Raw genomic sequence first — 19900 nt, forward strand, 5'->3', positions numbered from 1 at the left:
CCCACAAACCACAAGAAACTCAAGAAGAAGGAAGACCAAAATGTGGACATTTCATTCCTTCTTAAAAAAGGAAACCAAATACCCATGGAAGGAGTTGCAGAGACTAACTATGGAGCAGAGACTGAAGGAAGGACAAGCCAGCCTAATATAGCTATCTCCTGAGAATCTCTGACCGTACCTGAATAATACAGTCGTAGAGGCTCACAGCCATCCATTGACTGAGTACAGGGTCCCCAGTGAAGGAGTTATAGAAAGGACCTATGGAGCTGAAGGGTTTGCAGCCCCTTAGGACAAACAACAATATGAACTAACTAGTACCCTCAGATCTCCCAGGGACTCAACCACCAACCAAGGACTATACATGGTGGGACTGATTGTTCTGACAGCTTGTGTATAGTAGAGGATTGCAAAGTCAATCATCAATGGGAGGAGAGGCCCTTGGCCCTGTGAAGATTCTGTGCCCCAGTGTAGGGGAATGCCAGGGCCAATAAGTGGGAGAGGGTGGGGTGGCAAGCATGGGGAGGGGAGATGCAACAGGGGTTAAAAAAAAGAATGGACCTTGAGTTTTTTCAGGAGTCTTATGTGGGAAGAGGAAATGGATGAAGGCCTTGAGTCACCCTGAGGAGGAACTTAACTCCTGGAGAAAGATTTTATGACTTATCAGATGGTCTTGCAAAAGAGAATTAGAGCTGAGGTGATGGTGGGCAGGGACCACACCTGGCCACTCTGTTCAGTCATGCATATCTCTTGCTTTCTCTTAAAACTCTCTCCTCATGTCAGGACACCCTAAGATGGAGTTGGGGAAGCTTCTGGGTATCTTTGTCCCCTTTCCCAAGGTGTCACATTGAATAAAACTCCCTTTTCTGTTTTTCACTATGAATGTGGTTCCTTTGATTGGCTTGTTGGGGATGGATGACTGAACTTGACTCACTGGGACACAGGGTATGACCTCTGAGGTTTGGTAACTATGACTTGGCTCACACCCGAGCATCTATATACCAGGCTGTATCCAGGCCCAGTTGAGTGTCTGGTCCCAGCCCAAAGCTCCAGCCCTCTGCCAGCCAGCTCCAAGCCTGTGGTTCTCTCATTCCAAACTCACGTGTTTCAAAAAGCATCCAGGTGCTGTCTCTAGGAATTCCACTAACCTCAGAAACACAAGCCACTTCCTTCTCTTCTTCGTGCAGAGCCCCTCATTTCCTCCATTTCTTAGCCCTGAGATTCATCTGTGTGTGTGCGTGTGTGCTTGTGTGTGTATGTAGATTTAAGTGTGTGAGTGCAGGTGTGTGCTTGTCACAGAGCTCATGTGGCGATCAGGGGACAGTCCCAGGAGTCACTTCTTACTCTCCACTTTGTTCAGGTCTCTTGTTTGCTACTTGTACTGTGTGTGCCAGACTGGCTGGTCTGGGAATGTCCGGGGATTATCATGTCTCTGCCTCCCATCTTACTGTAGGTACACTGGAATTACAGACACGTGCTACCCTAACTTTTTTTTACATGGGTTCTGGGGAATTGAACTCAGGTCCTCCTTACCCACTGTTCTAGAGCCTCAACTCCTGAGACTCCTTTTAAAGATGTCTTTAGCCCATTTGCTACTATCTGCATGTTACTCCCTGGCCCTGGGTCCTATCATGGTTCTTGTGGACTACTGCAGGAGACAATAGATATTCCTACCCTCCACCAGCTTCTAGAAATAAAGTCTGATGTGTCAGCCTCTTGTTTAGAACCCTCAGTGGCTTTCAAGATTCCAAGAATATTCATGTTAGATTATCCCTGGCCTTTCCTTGGCTTCTTCAGCATACCATGTGAAGCTCTACCCTAAGGTCTTCATTCTCTGAGCCTTGAATTATTGTCTTCCTTCTTGGGCCTGCTTCCTGGTTAGTTCATGCACGTGCTTCAGAGCCCTGGATTATGTGTCCCAACAAAAAGTCAACGTCTCGAGGCCATTCATGTCTCCCATTATATCAGCAGTGCTCAACCTGTGGGGCTCCACCCCTTTGGGATCAAAGGACCCTTTTACAGGGGTTTCATATCAGATGTCCTGCATACCAGATATTTACATTATAATCTATAACAGTAGCAAAATTATAGTTATGAAGTAGTAACAAAAAATAACTTTATGGTCGGAGGTCACCACAACATGAGGTATTAAAGGGGCGCAGAATTGAAGGATGAGAACTACGGCATCACATACTCCTGTGACAGGCTCTGATTATCTCTGTTACAATGTTGTCCAACCTGCAACTGCTAGCTCTCGTGACTTGATATTTAACACATGTCTGTCCTGTTAGTCTGTGTGCTTCACCACTCCGGCATCTCTCTTGCTCCCCAGACTGTCTCCCTCACATCCACAGCACAGCAAATCTCTCCCTCCCGCCAGGGCTCTGCTTATCCAATCAACTTGGACAGATTTCTTTCCATGACTCACTGATAAGCTGAGAATCACAGAAGTCTAAAGAGTTTCAAATTAGATGATTTTTATATCCAAGTGGGTTTGTTTGTTTGTTTATTATTTATTATTGATTCCAAGCCTCCAAGCTTACAAAGTTTACTTGTGGTCAAAGATGGGAGGTTGACTGGGTTATTCTTAGAGCTCATTCATGAGGTGGCTGGGTTCCAGGCACTCATTCACAATGTATAGGTCAGAATTAAGTTCAGGGAGAACTCAGAGGAACCCCACAATCTCACCAATTCTCTGCTTCCAATGCTCCAAGCTGGGATAGTTTTGATGTCTTTGGAGTAGCCAGTGTATGACGACTCCCTCTGAATCCACTTGACAGCCACATTGCTGATGGGCATCGAGTGATACCAGTATAATGGTGGGTATCAGAATACACAGTGGGACATCTGCCCTGTATGCCAAGTCAACCCCGAAGAACTCCAGAGAACACTGGGGAGTCAGGGTCCCTAGGCAGACAACGGCACACTGTCAATACACCCCTACCACACACCAACGTGGGACTGGTGAGTGATGCACTAAGCCAGGCGGGGAGAAGCACACTCATGGGGTATTGTGCCTTTTCCTTTTGGAAGGTTGTCTCTTTGAATAAGAAAATATCAAAGAAGCCAAACGTGAGGGCACACACTGGATCAGCCTTTTCTCCAGCTGAGCACTAAGATGCACTCTGTGGGCATGGTGCATCATCGTAAGAGTGCAATGCTCTCACCTTGTCTCAGGGTAAGCTGTTATTGCATCGATGTATACTGCCAGACCCCTTGCACACTCAGAAGTATGAGTGTGACTTCCCTGCTCTGGGCCTGTGACTGCCCTGGCCTACCACCCACTGTCTGAGGGATCTGCAGTCAGAGGAACATGTCCTAGCCAGGTTCCTCTGAGCCGTGGCCCCTCTGCAGAGAATCTCTCTCTTTGTCCCTGCATGACCTCTTGCCATGTCCCCACCTGGCTTACTCCTTGTAGACTCCATTTCTTTTATGTTACATATTCTGCTCCATCCCATATTTTCTGTATGAATCTGTCTCTCCAACATTTGGAGATGATTGGAGTGAAGCCAATTTGCCTACGTTCCCTATACCCTGGGCCCAGTGCCTGCTTGCTTTTTGCAAAAGCTGTCAGCTGCTGTGGTGTGGAGCATGTCTGTGCTGACAAGCGTCCTGGAGGGTGTGGTACACAGATAGGGGGCAGGCTGAGAGCTCAGAAACCTCATGCTCGCCGTATCTCCCTCAGGGATCAGGCCGCTGCTAATCCAGGCTTGAGAGTGCCACATAGTCCAGCCTCTGCTGGAGTGCCTTGACCTCCCTGCATCCCAGATGGAGAACACAAGAGGTGCCAGGTGTGGAGACTTGTGTGTGTCCGCCTTTAGTTGCAGAAGCTCCACCCATATCCAGCCACTTTTTTACACCCCACAATGATGAGTACAGCTGTCCCACCTATCAGATCCCTGATGGGTGACTCCAGGGAGGGGTCCCAGCTTGCATGCCATCACTGTCACTTCTGCAATGAGACAGCAGTGCCTCAGAGAGGCAGCACAGACATTCTGTGCCTTCTAGTTGATGGGCAATAGAGCTGGGCTGGGCACCCAGGTCACATGACTCTGGGATCCACACAGAGCAGGGGACACAGTATGAGACCTGACAGTCCTAGGCTGGGCAGAACAAGCAGACTAAAGTATGAGATGACTGGTGAAATGCAGATTTCAGACAGTAAACACCCTTTAAATTACAAGTATATCCATGTGGAAAGTGTTTATACCAAAAGTTATTCTGAAATTTGAATTACACTGCCCTCTTGGTATTTCAGTCTGGCACTCTGGGTCTTACAGCTCATAGAACCCAAAGTAGATCACGGTTAGAAGAAGCCAGCATTGTATTGGTCCCAAGATGACACAGAGCACGGTACACTCCCGCATATAACCTAGTGGCTCTTGGCTCTCTTTAGCACCATGTGTCTTGCTTGATTCTCATAACTGTTTTGAGGAGGGTTGAGCAGAGCCTTGTTGCCATTTTATAGGTGGAGAAAGAAGGCACCGAGAGGTGTAGAATACTGCCTAGTATAACACAACGTGCAAAGAAAAGGAAGGTTTCTGGCTGCCATTCAGCCCCAGTTACCACTGGACTCCTCTGTGTTTTCTACAGGAAGAAACTCAGAAGATGGGGCTGAAGTTTGAGTGGCTTCGTTGCTACTCTTGGCTCCTGGCTTAGACTCAGGGAAGAACTGAAGGTGTAGGTGGAGAAAAGGAGGTTGCTCAGTCCATATTCCTGGCCATCTCAGCTTTCTTCATGTGATCCACAAGAATAGAAGAGCTGATATGGCTGGCAACATGGGTCCCTCTGGAGAAGGCTCTGTGCTATGGGGCCGCGGGGCTGACTTCTGTCCAGCTGGGGCTGGGGCTGGGGCTGGGGCTGGGGCTGGGGCTGGGGCTGGGGCTGGGGCTGGGGCTGGGGCTGGGGCCGACTCTGTTGGCCCAGAGCCTGCTCTCAGCTGCCCGGTGTGGTACTGTTGTCTTCTGCTCCCCAGGCTTGCTGCTTGCCACAGGATGCCTCTGGGATTTGTTCTACCACCGGTTTGACCACTTGCCTGTGGTGTGGTTTCCAAGTCCAACATCTTTGGGAGGATGTAATCGCCTTAATTGAATGGTATTTTCCATTCTTAGTAAGGGGAAGCAGGAAGACAGAAGACATGACAGGTTAACTTTATCACACCCAGAAGGCCCTGGGAAATTGGAATTGATTCCTCTTGCTGGGCTTTTGGGGTGCTCTTTGGAGGGATCATCTTATGCATACCACAAGGAGCCATTTAGAGGAGTGAGTCATGACAGTTCGCTCATTTGTCCCCAGCTCAGAAGCCTCAGTGAATACAGAGCCTCTGCCAGCCCAGCCCAGCCCCTCACTCTGGAACATGACTTGCTGCTCATCCATTGGCCAGGCTCTTGCAATCTCTGTGCAATCCCTGACAGCCCCGTGGCTTCAGAGGCCCTTGTCTATGTTCTGTACTTCTGGAGGGGACTATCCTAGTTGGCTTGGCCTTTACAGGAGAAATACCACATGGGTGGTTTAAATATTAGCACTGAAGCTCATGTCTGGGAAGTTCAGGCTCAAGGCGATGGAAGACATGTTATCTGGTGAGGTTCTATTCCTAGTTGTGAATGGATATCTTCTTTATCTATCTATTCATGGTGGTGGTGTCTTCCTGGTCTTCTCTTTTAGAGGTACTCATAAGGACTCCACCCTCCTAACTAAACTATCCCTCACAGGCCTGCCTCTAAACACTAGCCCATAGGAATTAGGGTTTCAACATATACATTTTGGAAGACATAAACATCCAGTCTATACCAGAAAATGATGAAACGGCCAGATGAATAGGCTTCTTCAGGTGGTCTCCCTTCAGCAGAGGGAAGAAGGTTGGGAGAAGCAGGGTGTCCACAGGGTGGAGGCCTGGGACACCCTTGTATGCACCTAATATTGGCTGAGTCACTCAACGGATTTCCTCTCCATATTCACTGGGGGAAAGCTTCCAGGCTCCTTGCTTGTTTCCTGCTTAAGGCTCCAGAGTCGTGGATCTGAATTACACCTTGGGGTTCTTCTCTCTGGTGCTATGGTGATTCTCCTCTGCTATTGTCCTGAAGTCTGGTGGATGTGTTCTTATAATCCCTTTTAACTTTTAAAAATCAGAGATGTAGGCTCTGCTGAGAAAAGGCTCCTGTGAGTGGCACCTCAAGCCTTTGCATGCATGGCAGCCAGTTAGTGCTGGTAGAGTAATTACTGTATGCTCCATGTCTGGTGCTGGAGACACAGTCTGGACAGGGCTGATCTGAGACCAGAGTCCTTTCCCCGAGGAACTGGGACTCTTGGTATGGGTTGCTTTTTACTTTGGGTGGCATTAGACTGTCTCAGTCTCTCTCTCTCTCTCTCTCTCTCTCTCTCTCTCTCCCTCTCTCTCTCTCTTTCTCTCTCTCTCTCTCTTTCTCCCTCCCTCTCTCTCTTTCTCTCTCTCTCTTTGAGGTTGTTAAGCATATGTGTAAACACATAGCATGGATTTTTAGAAGAGTTATTGTATCTGACTTTTTTTTTTAACCTGTGCTGGTTGATGTTTTGTCAACTAGACACAAGTTAGAGTCATCTGGGAAGAGAGAACCTCAGTTCAACAAATTGGCTTGAATAATGATTCATGTGGGAGGGTGGACAGATGGTCCTGAGTTGTATAAAAAAAGTAGGTGGAGTAAGCCACAAGGAGCAAGCAACATCCCTCTGTGCTTCAGTTCCTGCCTCTTGGCTCCTGAGTTCTATGACTTCCTGCCCTGGCATCTCCCAGTGATGACTGAACTGTAAGACCTTTCCTCCCCAAGTCACTTTTAATCATGGTGTTTACAGTAACAATAGAAAGAAAACTCATTGTAGTATTCAAGGTCTGGCCTGATTTGAGTAACCCTCAAGCTAGGAGATAAGAAAGCCAGGAACTCTCAAAGTGATCCAGGGCTCTAGTGAAGTATAGGCTCCTCAGTGTTGGTACCAGGTCCCAATGGCAGCACTGGCTTGGCTTAAGTTTGAATCTTTCTCTAGCTGAAATCATACATAAATGCATCTCTCATCCCTGCAGCAGGAAAACACCCAACACACTGCCAGGATCTTGGATGAAGACAGCAGTTACCTAGAACTTGCCACACACCAGGCACTGGTTATACTTGTGTAGTCTCTACTGCTGTCTCAGGCCTGTCGTGGATGGGGATAGCCTGGGGGTAGAGTCATTTCCATCATACAGCTCAGCTTGCATGAAGTTCATTCTGTCTGGGTTGCCAGATTACAGTGTCTAGAGGGACCACTTTCCCAGAAACTTACGATCATTGCCTAGACCTGGAGCTGAGTCTGTAGCTAGTGTACCCAGGACTCGAGGACACTGATTTCAGGGATCACAGACCCAAGGAAGGACCCAGTCTCAAGAGAAATGAGAAGTCAGGGGGAAAGAGGGGAGAGCTAGGCTGGGATGGAGGGGTCTCCTGCAGACTCTTTCCTTTCAGCTTCTACTCTGGATCCCTGATGACCATGGCAGTGTTTATCAGTTTGCTCTCTGGGTTCTATGTGCTGATTTGTAGACTGGCTCATTTCCTGATGATGGCAGCCCAATGTCCCCAAAGCAGAGTTGGGACCAGGTGTGCACAGCAGGCTTTGCAAGGTGCAAGGGAATCTGGAATACTTCTGCATCCCAGCAGGCTCCAGCTGTGCATGCTTTTGAGTGGAGTCTCACTTAGACAAGCTTGCCCTCCAGCGAGCAGCTGCACTCTCTCACACTGTGCTTGTCTACCTCAGACAGGGCAGCGTGAGATGTCAGTCCTCTGAGTGCCTGCTGTAGCCTTGGCCAGAGCTGTATTCCTGATGCATTAGGGAGGACCTCATGGCATCACCCTCCTGTTGGTGGTGCTCCCCCCTCCACATCTCTCAGGTGCAGATGCCAAGCCACAGGGGCCTCCATTCCCTTCAGAGTCAGAGGTGTCCATCTACCTTTATAGGAGTGATGGAGTTGGCAGCAGAGGCAGAGCAGAGGGCCTCTGGACCATCTGTGACCCCACTTCCTTGTGCTTTTGTCAGAATGGGGATGAATCCCGATCAACCTATACTTTCCAAAGAGGATCTGATCACCTTGTCAATCACCCAAACTGCATGCCTGATGCCAGGGACATCACCAGAGGAGGGCCATACCACTTCTAAGACATGTGGGGTCCACCAGTACAGGCTTCTACATGGGATCTTGGTGTGAGCCTAGCAAGGCTGCTTAATAATATAACCACGACTGAAAGACCACAAGTCTTAGACCAAGGTTCTCAGCCCATGGGTCTAGACCCCTTTGGGTCACAGGGGCTGCTTAAAATCATCAGAAAACACAGATGTTCCTATTATGACTTGTCATAGCAGAAAAATTATAGTTATGAAGTGGCAACAAAAATGATCGTATGGTTGGGGCCTCACCACAACATGAGGAACTATTACAGGGCTGTAGCGTTAGGAAGGTTGAGAACCATTGTCTTAGAGCCTCAATCTCCTCCTGAGTTGTGGAGCTATTGCTGGCTGCCTTGTGGAGGCATTCCTAGCAGGGCTTCTTGACTTGGCCACTGCAGACCAAAGTCCCCTGGGGGTGGCTCTGTTCATGTATAGGCTCCACATTCATCTCTACTTCCCTCCCACCTTCTCCATGGGCATCCTGCCCTGGACTCAAAATTCAGGAGTTGGTGTTGGGAAGGAGCTTCAGAGGTGGTTCTGGGCCACTGGGAAGAGCCAGAAGTCTGGCTCTATGATGGTGTCACTCTGCACACGTCTCTTATGTGTCATTGTAAAATAGAGACAGTACAAACCACCTCCGTTTATACCGGTTTTCATCTGTATGAGGACTGGAAACCTGAGGTCTCAACCCTATAACTGACAAGGTCAGATAAGCTTCACTGAGAAAGGGCAGATTTCCCCTGGTGGTAGTCTATGGGCAGGCTTGTGTGCTCACAGTCCCCACAGAGAATGTGCCTAGCACAGGGACAAGACGTTTACCTGTCAAAGGAATGAATGCATGAATGAGAGCCACTCCAACTTGCTGTGCGCCTAACATGAGGTCAACACTACATGGCACCAAATACCATCAATATTTATTGTCATTTAATACAACAACTGCATGGGGTAGTTCACAGAGAAGGAATGTGGAGCCTAGATAGGCTTAGTACCTGGTGGTGTGGGGTTTGGACCTGGCACTGCTGAGGGGGAAGGGCTCCTGCCACAACGGCATTTTCTAGGATGCCAACAAAGGCTGAGTACCTTCTCAGCGCTGTAGTGCTCCTCATAGTCCCGTGCTATGATTTCACACTTGAGTCTCTCAGGAGCCTGGATGTATATATCTCTCAAGTTCATGTCTTCCCTCCCCTCCTCTGGGAAATGGATGGCACTCGGAAGGGACCTCCTGGCCATCTGTCCTTGAACTTGTCTGTTTAATTCCTCGTCCTCACCACACACTTCATTATATAGGATCTTGTTCGGAGTTCCAATTAGCAGGTGAGGTACTGAAAGTTTTTAGATTGAGAAACTGAGACTCAGAGAGGGTGAAGAACTCCTTTAAGTTCTTGGCCAGGAAGTAGAGGTCAAGATTCAGACCCACGGCTCTACGTTACGTAGCTCTGTCTGACCAGTGCTTCCACCTCCCAGCCCTGTGAACACTCGATGAGTTACCTGGCTGGTCCACCTCACTACTCTGATCCCAATCAACTGCAGCAATGCTCAACTCCCTGGGAGATTGTCAAAAGAACAGGTGGACAGCAAAGAGCACCAATAGATTTGTATGGAGTGAGGATTCAGTACATGGGAATTAGCACCACAGGATACAATGTGGCCTGGATGTATATATATATATCTCAAGTTCATGTCTACCCTTAAAGCTGACTGTGATGGATCAGGACAGCAGTGGCAGAGAGCTCCTCTGCTGAGCTGAGGCTGAGCAAGACTCCAGAGGCTTCTCTTAGTCTTGGGTAGACCTCTTCTGTTGACCTTCTCTGGTCTCCATTCCTTGTTAGCTGTGCATCCTTGGGCAAGTTATTTAACCTCTCTAAGCCTCAATGTCTGCTTCTACGAAGGGGATCCCAAGACATATGATGCAAGGTGACCTCAACAATAAATCCAGACATACTAAGGCCTTGTCCATTGGGAATATGTAGCTAGTCATTGAATGGAGGCTGTGGTGTGGAAACTGAGGAATGGGTATAGCCTTGTGTATTTGAACTCTGACCTTTGTCTTCTGCAGCACTTGGGCTCTACCTCCTGTGAGAGTCAGACAAAGCCAGACTGCAGAGAGAGAGAGAGAGAGAGAGAGAGAGAGAGAGAGAGAGAGAGAGAGAGAGAGAGAGAATTCTAAGGAGATAGACACTAATGCCTTTTCTTGGCTATCAGAATATTGAAACAAAGGTTCCTAGGGAGTTGAAATTTTCCCCCAGAAATCTCATGCTAGCAGAAGGGAAGGGCTAAAGCCTAGCTACCCAGAGGAAGATCTGGTCTCTTAGGGAGATTTCACACAGTCATGACAACTTAGACTGCCTTAGAGGACAGAGCTGGACAATGGCCAGCTAATGATTTTAAACCTTATCTTAAACTTAGGAGTCTCTTATTCTACTGTCAAGAGCTAGCAGGGCATGCACATAATGTTTAAACTTAAACTTAATATCAGGATTCCTAAATATGGCTTTGGGGATCACCGGGCCTCTTTGTTCCTCTTTCCAATGTGACCACATTTAACTACATCTCTTCTATTCACCAGAACTTGTTTCTTTAGTTGGCCCATTGAGGACAGGGGGGCTAGCTTGTTAGAGCTGCCAATGCCCAGGTTTTGACACCTCCACCCCACCCCAAAGCACAATACTGCATGTGGCCTGGTAGTCTCAGGACAGCCAGCTAAGAGGCTGCTCCAATGTCACCTGCCCCTCAAAGGTGAGGCTCAGCAGTACCAGGTGTGTGGGCAGCTCCCAGTCATGGCAGAGAGGCTGGAGGAAAGATCTGAAGAGCCTCGGAACCCTGCCTAGATGCCTTGACCGAGGCCCAGCACTGCCTCCTTCCTCTGGGCCAAGGCTTTAAGATGGGAACTGGCTGGGGGTGGGGGAGATATCTGTCTCTCCACCTAGCCAGGGAGTCCCAGAAGAAAGGGACCTCTCAAAGAAAAACAAAACAAACAAACAACCCCCCCCCAAACCAAACCAAACCGAACCAAACCAAAAAAACCTCAAACCAAAGACAATAGTAACCACCACCACCACCACCAGACACTGCAGCATATTGCCAAGAGCCCAGGGCTCCCACTGAAGCTGAGTGTGAACACTGGGAATCATTTCTGGGAGCCAATCCTGCTGCATGTTGCCCTTTGCTCACAACCCATCTGAGCTGGACCTCGGCGAGCAGGGTGAGAACACGCTCCCAAGTCCCAAGAGAAGCACCGATAACCTGTTGGGTTCTTCAAACTCGTTTGCTGTCAGGTTCCTCTAAGGTCAGCGTACTCAGGCCCAGATCAGAGTATGTCTTGCCCCACCTCAGATCCATCTGCCACTTGAGGCTGGTCCTCAAGCTAAGGACATACTCTGCCTTCCCCTGTCTCCAGGAGGCTGTGTGTTTTCCATACTGTACTAGCCCCGTAGACAGCCATGTTCACATGGACACTGCGGCTTACATTGTGTGATGTGCTCAGCACTGGCGTGTACAACACAAGTTCCCTGTTGAGGCCTGATCTCTGTCCTCCATTGATCCCTTGGCTTCCCCTTCAGCCACTCCCATCAGCTCCTGTCATGCAAGCCCCTGGGAATCAACCAGAGGCCAAGAGGCGCTTGGAGTTTTTTCGGCTAACTAAATGAAACCCAAGATGGGCAGGGCATGGTGGCATACTCCTGTACTCTCGAAACTTGGCACTTGGGAGGTTAAAGATAGAGGATTTGGAGTTTAAGGCTGGTTTATATTTTAACAACAACAAGCAAGAACAACAAACAAAAATCTATGGGATTACCAGGGCTATGGACTGGCTAGATTTGGTGAAATGGGGTTAAATCTACCAACAGAAACAAAGCCAAGACACACTCTAGTCTGCTTGGATCTTACTGAGGAAGACCATCCCTGTGAACCACCCCTCAGGGACCTTCTCTTAAAGCTCCTCACTCCTCTCCATTAACCCTGGGTAGACAGACTAGAACCCCAAAAGGCAGGCAGTAAGCAAGGCAGCATAACTTCTGTATTACCAGCAGGGCTCAGTTACTGAGACAGGCCGTGACTGGAGGAGTAAGCTATTTCAGAACACGGGGCTTCCCCCTGCTAGTCCGAGTCAAGAGCAGAGAGGCAGGAAGCACAGACACTCACTGAGAAAAGGCTGCCAACCAAGGAGCTGAGGCCACGAGGCTGCCTTTCCTGCTGTCTTCTCACAGCTCCGGCTGCCTGGTGTCCTTACTCTGGTCTTTCTGTCTCAGCGAGCCAGCGTTTTATCAGGCTACTTCCTCTTTAATGTGAGCATTTGCTCCCATCCCTACCAGCCTCTGGTCATCCAACAAAGCAGGAACACTTGCTCTCCGCCCAAAGACCTAGAGGCAGACACAGGTTGGACTCAGGTCACCCGGAGATGGCTATTTATAAACTCCGAAATAAGCACAAGCTACTCTGCTCGGCTGGCCACACAGATGCTCCACACGACTGGTACCTCTAAGGCTAAGGTAACCCTCAACCCCACGGGGCAAAACGGAACACTTCCGGTGTGATCCAGAACTGACAAGCAGGCCTAGGGGAGGAGACTTCAGAGCCAGGATGCTGCTGGCTAGGAAGGCCCTGTCCCAGGAGTCTCTTTTTTCTTTCTTTCTTTCTAAATCTATTTTGTTTTTTTTTTTTAGTCCTTTGACAATGCATAATATATTTTGATTAGTTCCGTCTCATTCCTCTTTCATCCCTGCTGTTTCTTTTCGCCAAGTTAGTGCTTCAAAGTTCTTATTTTCTTGTCTTTCTGTGTGTTTGTTTTGAATTTAATTAGACTCGCTTGCACGAACTGTGTTGGCTGCGGGTGCATGTGGATTAAAACTCTACTCGGCTCTGAGAGCCCATGCCCCACAAACAGTCAACAACCTTGTTCCATAAAAGATCACACAGTTGATTTCAGTTTTACAATTTGCACGCTGTACAGTCTGGGCAGGTGTGTAAAAGCAGCCAGGCTGTATGCAAATGAACGTGCTGGGCTGTGTGCCAACGAAGCTTTATTTACAAATCCAGGCTCCCAGTCACAGGGCACCCCTGTTTCCAAATGGTGGAAAAGGAGATGTTGTTTAACATGCACATCTGACTCCTGTATTTACAGAGGTATTTTAAAGTGCTAAGTAATATTTCTTGATTCTATTACATTTTCATATATTCATATTCAAAAGTGTTCTCATCACTTACCAATTCTTCTCTATCAGAAAAAAGGGGTGGCTTTCGATTGGGCCAGTCTGACTTGTGGGATCTGGCTGGGCTCCCTGGGGTTCGTGAGGACAGGCAGTCTGCTGAGGGCTTTGTGTTGGAGACCCACGTGTTTTCAAAGCTCATAAGTCAGAATGGCAGAAAGTGTCCCCATGGCCAGTGCCTCTCCCTGTTACAGCCGAGAGTGACAAAGGAGTCTCCCTCTTCAACTCTGCTGTAGAACCTGGGACCCTGGTGGTCCCATTTGGCAATGAGAGTATCAAACGTATTCACGAGTATGTGCTAACTCTGCCATAAGAGCTGAGCACCGGGACAGGTCCCTGGGAGAACAAAGTCACACATGTACGCTCTAAATCTTCTGTTCGTGGCCCACAAGACACACTTGGGCACTCAGTGTGCCCTTACCTCTCTCGAAGACACCATGCTGCACACCTTCACACTTAGACCCCTCCCAGAGCCGACACCCTTCTACTGTCGGCTTGAGTCTCCCTCAGCCGTGCAGATGGTACCTTCCGTTTTCCCTGTGTGAGCGTCCCAGCTGCTGGTTCCACAGGCCTTCCCAGGATCTGGAGGGTACACGGCTCTGCCCAGTTGCCCAAACTTCTTCCCCCTTAGCCAGGCTGCCCAGAGAGGAGAGGAAAGAGGATTCAGCACTCAAACTGCCCGAGTCTCACCAGGTTACCCACTTGGGCAAAAATCAGTGGCCAGAAACGGCTAGACGTGGAAGCTTACCCAAGCAGTGACTGGCCTGAGGAAACCAAACGGTGCTCTTGGTAGGGAAGAGGCAAAGAGTGAGCTCTGCAGCAACACCCGCGTGGTGTCAAGTAACAGTCCGATTAAACAAACAGCCCCAGAGGCTATTTTTACATCCAGATCAGCCACGAGTAATAGATAACTTGGGGAGTGAAAATTGTTTGCTGATTAGCTGGACCCTCACCACGATTCCAGCCTCAGCTCAGAATGATTTCTAAGGCTATCCCAGAACCTAGATTCGAATAAAAATATCTCAAGATGGGAAGGAAAACATTTGTCTTAAGAAACGCTAGGAACATGATAACGTACGCCTTGGAGTTGGTGCCGGAGGCCTGCTGATGTCCCAGAGCAGAAATAGCCTGTTTCATCATCGGCTCTGGACAAGCACAGCCTGCATTCCTCGAGTAAGGAGCTATACTCTGCCATGTTTTTGGAGCAAGATAATCTGGCCAGCCACAGGCTAGGGGAAGGCTGGAGAGAGGTGCAGAAGGATGTGAAATTATCAGGGAAGATGCAAGGTAAGTGTCCACACGACAACCTGGCCCTGGTGTTTGCAAAACCTCAGTACCAATGACAGATCTTTTCTATCAGTTCAGGGCTTCCCTCTCCTTCTCTGGGAAGGACTCCCACTTCCACCTCCAAAGTCCCAACATAAGTTCACACCTGCCTTCTCTATAGCTGCCTCCTAGGTTAGCCTGGGGTCATCTTCCCTACCCCTACATGGCCCTCAATCACCACCCTTTTTTCAGTTTATGCTGTGTTAGCTCTCAGTTGCTCTTCTCATCCCCCTCAAGCTGGTCCCGTGAAAGCTCCCTAACTGTCAAGATTCAATGCAAGAATGACTTCTCTTTTGACTAAAGCCCCCTTTTATGCTCCCTTGGTCTGTGGCCCGAGTGATTCAAGCTGTCCAGTCTGGCCAGAAACATACAGAGCTCAGTACCCTAGGGGAGCCCTGGAGTGTACTATACCCCTGGGTCTATTTGTGAACGGCCTGTCCTGACTTTGTGGGAACCTCAAGGGCAGCCACCTCTGTCCTAGCCTTGAACCTTAGTCTGTGAACATCAGGCCCTCAAGGTGGGCTCGGCAATACTTTCCTGGCTCAGCACACAGAGATGGTTTGAAGGAGACTCAAAGTGAACCTTGCAGTGTTATCCATCCCACCCAAGACAGGTGCCAACTTGAAACGGGAGTGAAAACATTACAGAAACTCGCGGAGAACCTTGATTCCATTTAGCTAACAACAGCCAAACACTCTTCCTCGCTAAACCTCAGTTTAACCTATGTTTAAACTGGAAAGAATACCTGTTGCTCTGTGGGGTTAAAGGTCAAAGGAATTAAGATATATACACGACTGTAAATTGTTAAGATTCATCAAGTATTAGCAGTTTTTTTCTACTATTTTTTTCATGATTTTTGTGACATTCTAAACCATGTAGGTTATCATTTATTAGTTTCCTTTAAGTAAAACATAGGCCAACTTTTTTTTTTAAATAGAGCTTTCTATTAAGCAATACCAAAGGCAACCATGGATTTGATATTTTAGTGATTGTTCTTCCCCGCTACACATATAAACCAATTCATAGTCAGTCCTTTGTCATCTGTGCACGGTTCGAGTCACTCCATCCCAACATTAGACGATACCAATTGCTAAACCTCAATATCTGTGGAATTTGCCTTGGGTGAGCCAGAAGCGCTGAAGCATTCAGTGCAGCCTCTGACTTCCCAGCTCTCTTTCCTGCCCTCCTCAGTGTCACTCCTAATGCCTCACAGGTGGCAAGCATGACCTCATGCCTGCTTTGGGATCACAGAAACCGTGACCCGTGCTCTGAGGCAAGAGCTGATACTGTTTGCTCGAAGTGGTTGACTGACAAGAGACCAGGGGAACCTTCAGGGGGGCCTGGAGTGACAGGCAGCTTTATCAACAATGCTGGGAGAGAAAAATGTGGCATCTATCTAGCAAGAACCTCTGAGCAAGCGAACCAGACCACAGCTGACCACCCCAGAATCCATCTGCCTCGGGAAAAGCTTACATCTTCCCCAAGTGATGGATCCCACATCTGAATTAGTTACTGCAGGCACACTGACACAGAGCACCCCCAGCAAAGACAACAGTTGGGCTTTGGATCAAGAACACAGGGTCTGCATAGCCGGGAGCTGGCAGGGTTCCTGGGGTCTGGCCAAGAAGAAGTGACCACTGTCTTCCAGCCCAGGAGCCATGAGCTGCGTGGAAAGAATGTGAATGAAGACACCATTCTAAATGTAGACTCATGGGTGCTATGTGAGCCACTGTGCTTTGAATGGTCTAGAAAAACAAGGCTTGCTTGTCCGTTCAACAGGAGCATAAATAAAGTTGTCCTCATACAGGGTGTTACCATATCCCATCCCTGCAGTGACAGCTCATAGCAGGGGCAGACTATCTGCTTAATGGTGGGAGCAAAAATGGTGGAGCTGTGTCCTCGATGCACATGATGAGCGCTAGCTTCATCTTACAGTAATTTCAATCTGTGCTGTAGCTGTGCGAACTAGACATGGTGAAAGTGGGTACAAGGGCAGTGCACAATGGCTTTTATAGCTGGTTTCTGGCTCTGGTTATTTGAAGCTCACATCTCTGCAAAGATTTTGAGGTAACTCACCTGATTCTTCTACTCTTGTGACCTGGACATGGGTGACTTTTTTTTTTTTAAAGCAACTTGATTCCCAAGATTTCTTTGGGAATCATTTCTGTCAATGTCTTTGGGAGCCTGGTGCATCTTCCTGGCTTGATGATAAAATGAAAAAACTAGCCAGCACATACAGAACGCTTATACTGTACCTCCTACTATTCAATGCTCTTACACTAGTGAGCCACACACTACATACCCTTGATCTCAGCCTTTTTCCTCCACCCCATGAGCTGTTTGCTATCCCAGAGCTTTAAGAGGAAAAGGGAAGAAACTCAGACACTTCCACTACCCTCAGTGAACTATTTCTACCAGTTGGGCCATACCCGCTAAAGGCTCCATAGCCTCCAGAGTCATTCCACAGCTGGGCTTACTGGTGCAAGACTTTCCTGTGCTACGGAGTGAGTTCAAGGTTAGCTGGGGCAACTTTGTGAGCTACTGTCACAAAATTAAAATAAAGAATAAATTAAAGGAAGGCTGGTGACTTGGTTTAGTGAGCATGCCTAGCATGCATGGGGCCCTAGGTTTAATCCCTAGCACAGGAGTTGGGGCAGGGTTGAGACATACCGAACAGCTGGGGCAGAATGCTCAAAACATGAGCCTATGTGGCACATTTCAGATCCAAACCATAATGCTCTTTTGGGAATATGAGACCTGTGTGCACACAGAGGGGTGCTGACTGCTTATGCTGGTTCAGTGCCTAGCACCGAGGGCTGAACTTACAAGGAGTGCTCCATTAGAAGCTCGCAGACCCAGATGGCTGAGGACACTTCCATGGGACTGCTGCTCTTCCTGTCTGGATACAGTTTGGGCATGAACTAGTTGATGGAGGGAAATCTTGGCTTAATGATGAGATAGCCCCCGTGAGGCTTAACCTTCAGGGTTCCTTGGTAAGGACTTCACAATGAAAGACTGTGAAATGTGTGTGTGTATGTGTGTGTGTGTGTGTGTGTGTGTGTGTGTGTGAGAGAGAGAGAGAGAGAGAGAGAGAGAGAGAGAGAGAGAGAGAGAGAGAGAGAGAGAGACTTAGTAACCCCAAGACACAGAAACACTTCAACCATGTCCTGTTTCAATAACGTTAGGATGATAGTGAGATGATCTGCAACTTACAGTGGTCCTGCTTGAGATTTCCCATTTTATGTCTAGGATAAAGTGGCATGTGTCTGGCGGTCAGCCAGCCTTACAGTATGAATGCTGATTGTTTCTAGGCTGGTGGTGTCTGGTCTTATAGTTCTGGTGATGCTGGGCAGAGACCAGAAGCTGTACCATCCATGAAGGGAGCAACTCACCTGACGGTGTGTGCTCTGCTAGGGTGGTTGTTTTGCATCTGATGAATTTTCAACCTAGGATTTCAACTTACCATGTGCTTCTTGGACCATAACCTCCCTGTAAATTGGGGAACATGATACTTTGGGTATTTTGTGTTTAATGAAACATATCATTAGACTTTGTTTCCATGTAGCCAGTGAAAACCTGAGCTTACAGGCCCATACAAAATTGGTCCTGACAGCTGTCAATCATGGAAATGGGATGGAGGGTTCATGGGACTCCACTCCTCTTTGCTGAGCTACTGGTTACTGATGGGTTCTTGCAGAGGGGCAGCAACCCTTGTCTTCAGATGTATACCCATGGCAGAGCCAGGCTCTAGTGGGTAGCTCCAGCTTCAGGGCCACACAGGTGGCCCTGGTTAAACTCAGTGACTTCAAAACATAAATGAGGGAAAGGGACCCATAAGGAGGAGGAGGTGGACAGTAAGTAGTAGGGGTGGGAGAGAGATGAAAGGGTCACGGTAACTATGACCAAAATGGTTGCTGCAGCCATGGTAACCAGAGCCAGAATTCACTACAGTCATGTATGAAACTGTCAAACAACAAATTTAATGAGTTAATAAAAGTTGTTTGTGCACATTTCTTTCTACTTGTCAAGCTGTCAGGAGATGTGAAATGACCTGTGCGACTTGCACTGTATCTGTGTTGCCCAGTGCTGGACGAGCTCATCTCTGGGTCACAGACCTCCACCTATCCCCATCAGGGTGATTCATCCTGGGGTGTGGATTAAGATATGGTGCATATCTTGCTTTCTCAGTCAGCAGTGGTTCTAATCCAAGACTTCAAGCAGGAACCCCATTTCCCCTGGGGTGCATCCCTCTCATACCATGAAAACAGGGCCTTCCTAAAATAAACACTCTTCCAATGCAGAGGCCGTGGGGGGATCACTAGAGAAGCCTGGCTGCAGGAGTTGAGGAATGGAGTGTAAAACACAGGTAAGCCCAGGCTACCTCCACAGGCATTCCAGCTCCCTTCTGCAGCTGTAGGGAGAGAAAAGCCATGGCCTTAGGGCCCTTCATCTATTTCTAGAGGGACAGGGGTGTTTGAATCTCTTGCTTGCATCTGAGCCTTTGTGCACTTTGTCCTGATCTTTGTTCTTCTCATCTCTGCAATCTCTGCAGTGTGCTTAGGTAGCATCAAGAGTGTTCAGAGCCAAGTAGCATTAGAGATTTAAGGACTTTCTTCGCAGGACACCAACAGCTGACAAGCCTAGGCACATATCCTGATTTCTCCTCAACTTGGTACCTCCAAAACTCTGCAAGCATCTAAGAGATGGAACATGTGCATACATGGAATGGAATCGTAGCTCGACATGTCAGATCATGACATTATTTTGTCATAATAAGACTGCTTTGGGGGGCTGGAGAGATGGCTCAGCAATTAAGAGCACTGACTGCTCTTCCAGAGGTCCTGAGTTCAAATCCCAGCATCCACTTGGTGGCTCACAACCATCTGTAATGAGATCTGGTGCCCTCTTCTGGTGTGTTTGAAGACAGCTACAGTGTGTTTACATATAATAAATAAATAAATAGATCTCTGGGCCGGAGAGAGCAGGTCTGGGGAGATAAGGGAAGAAAAAAAGAAAAAGACTGCTTCGGCTATGCCCTACTTAGGGTGACAGAAGATCTGCAGAGATCACCACAGATCTCCTGTCACCCTTAGGACTTTGTGCTGAGGAATGATTGAGAAGCTGCATGCCTCCTTGCTGTGGAGCATTACATAGCTGTGGAAAGGAAAAAGGACCCCTTCTCTGTCCTTAGCTTGTAATCC

At 48.2% G+C, this 19900-nt stretch overlaps 1 protein-coding gene across 8 annotated transcripts in view; it reads right to left on the reverse strand.

The window, feature by feature from the left end:
• CUNH10orf71 (chromosome unknown C10orf71 homolog) overlaps nt 1-19900 on the reverse strand; it is a 49147-nt gene that overhangs the window by 11300 nt on the left and 17947 nt on the right. For 3 of the 8 annotated variants that reach the window (XM_031362274.1, XM_031362267.1, XM_031362269.1), the window contains exons 1-2: nt 14122-14328; nt 13899-14009 (exon numbers count right to left, since the gene is read on the reverse strand). The exons of 2 other annotated variants lie outside the window; for them this stretch is intronic. The gene's annotated coding sequence lies outside the window, so the exon portion shown is untranslated. 3 more of the 8 variants (XM_031362268.1, XM_031362272.1, XM_031362273.1) reach the window with 3 other exon arrangements.

The sequence above is a fragment of the Mastomys coucha genome, unplaced genomic scaffold, assembly GCF_008632895.1.
Source record: "Mastomys coucha isolate ucsf_1 unplaced genomic scaffold, UCSF_Mcou_1 pScaffold9, whole genome shotgun sequence".
NCBI lineage: Eukaryota > Metazoa > Chordata > Mammalia > Rodentia > Muridae > Mastomys > Mastomys coucha.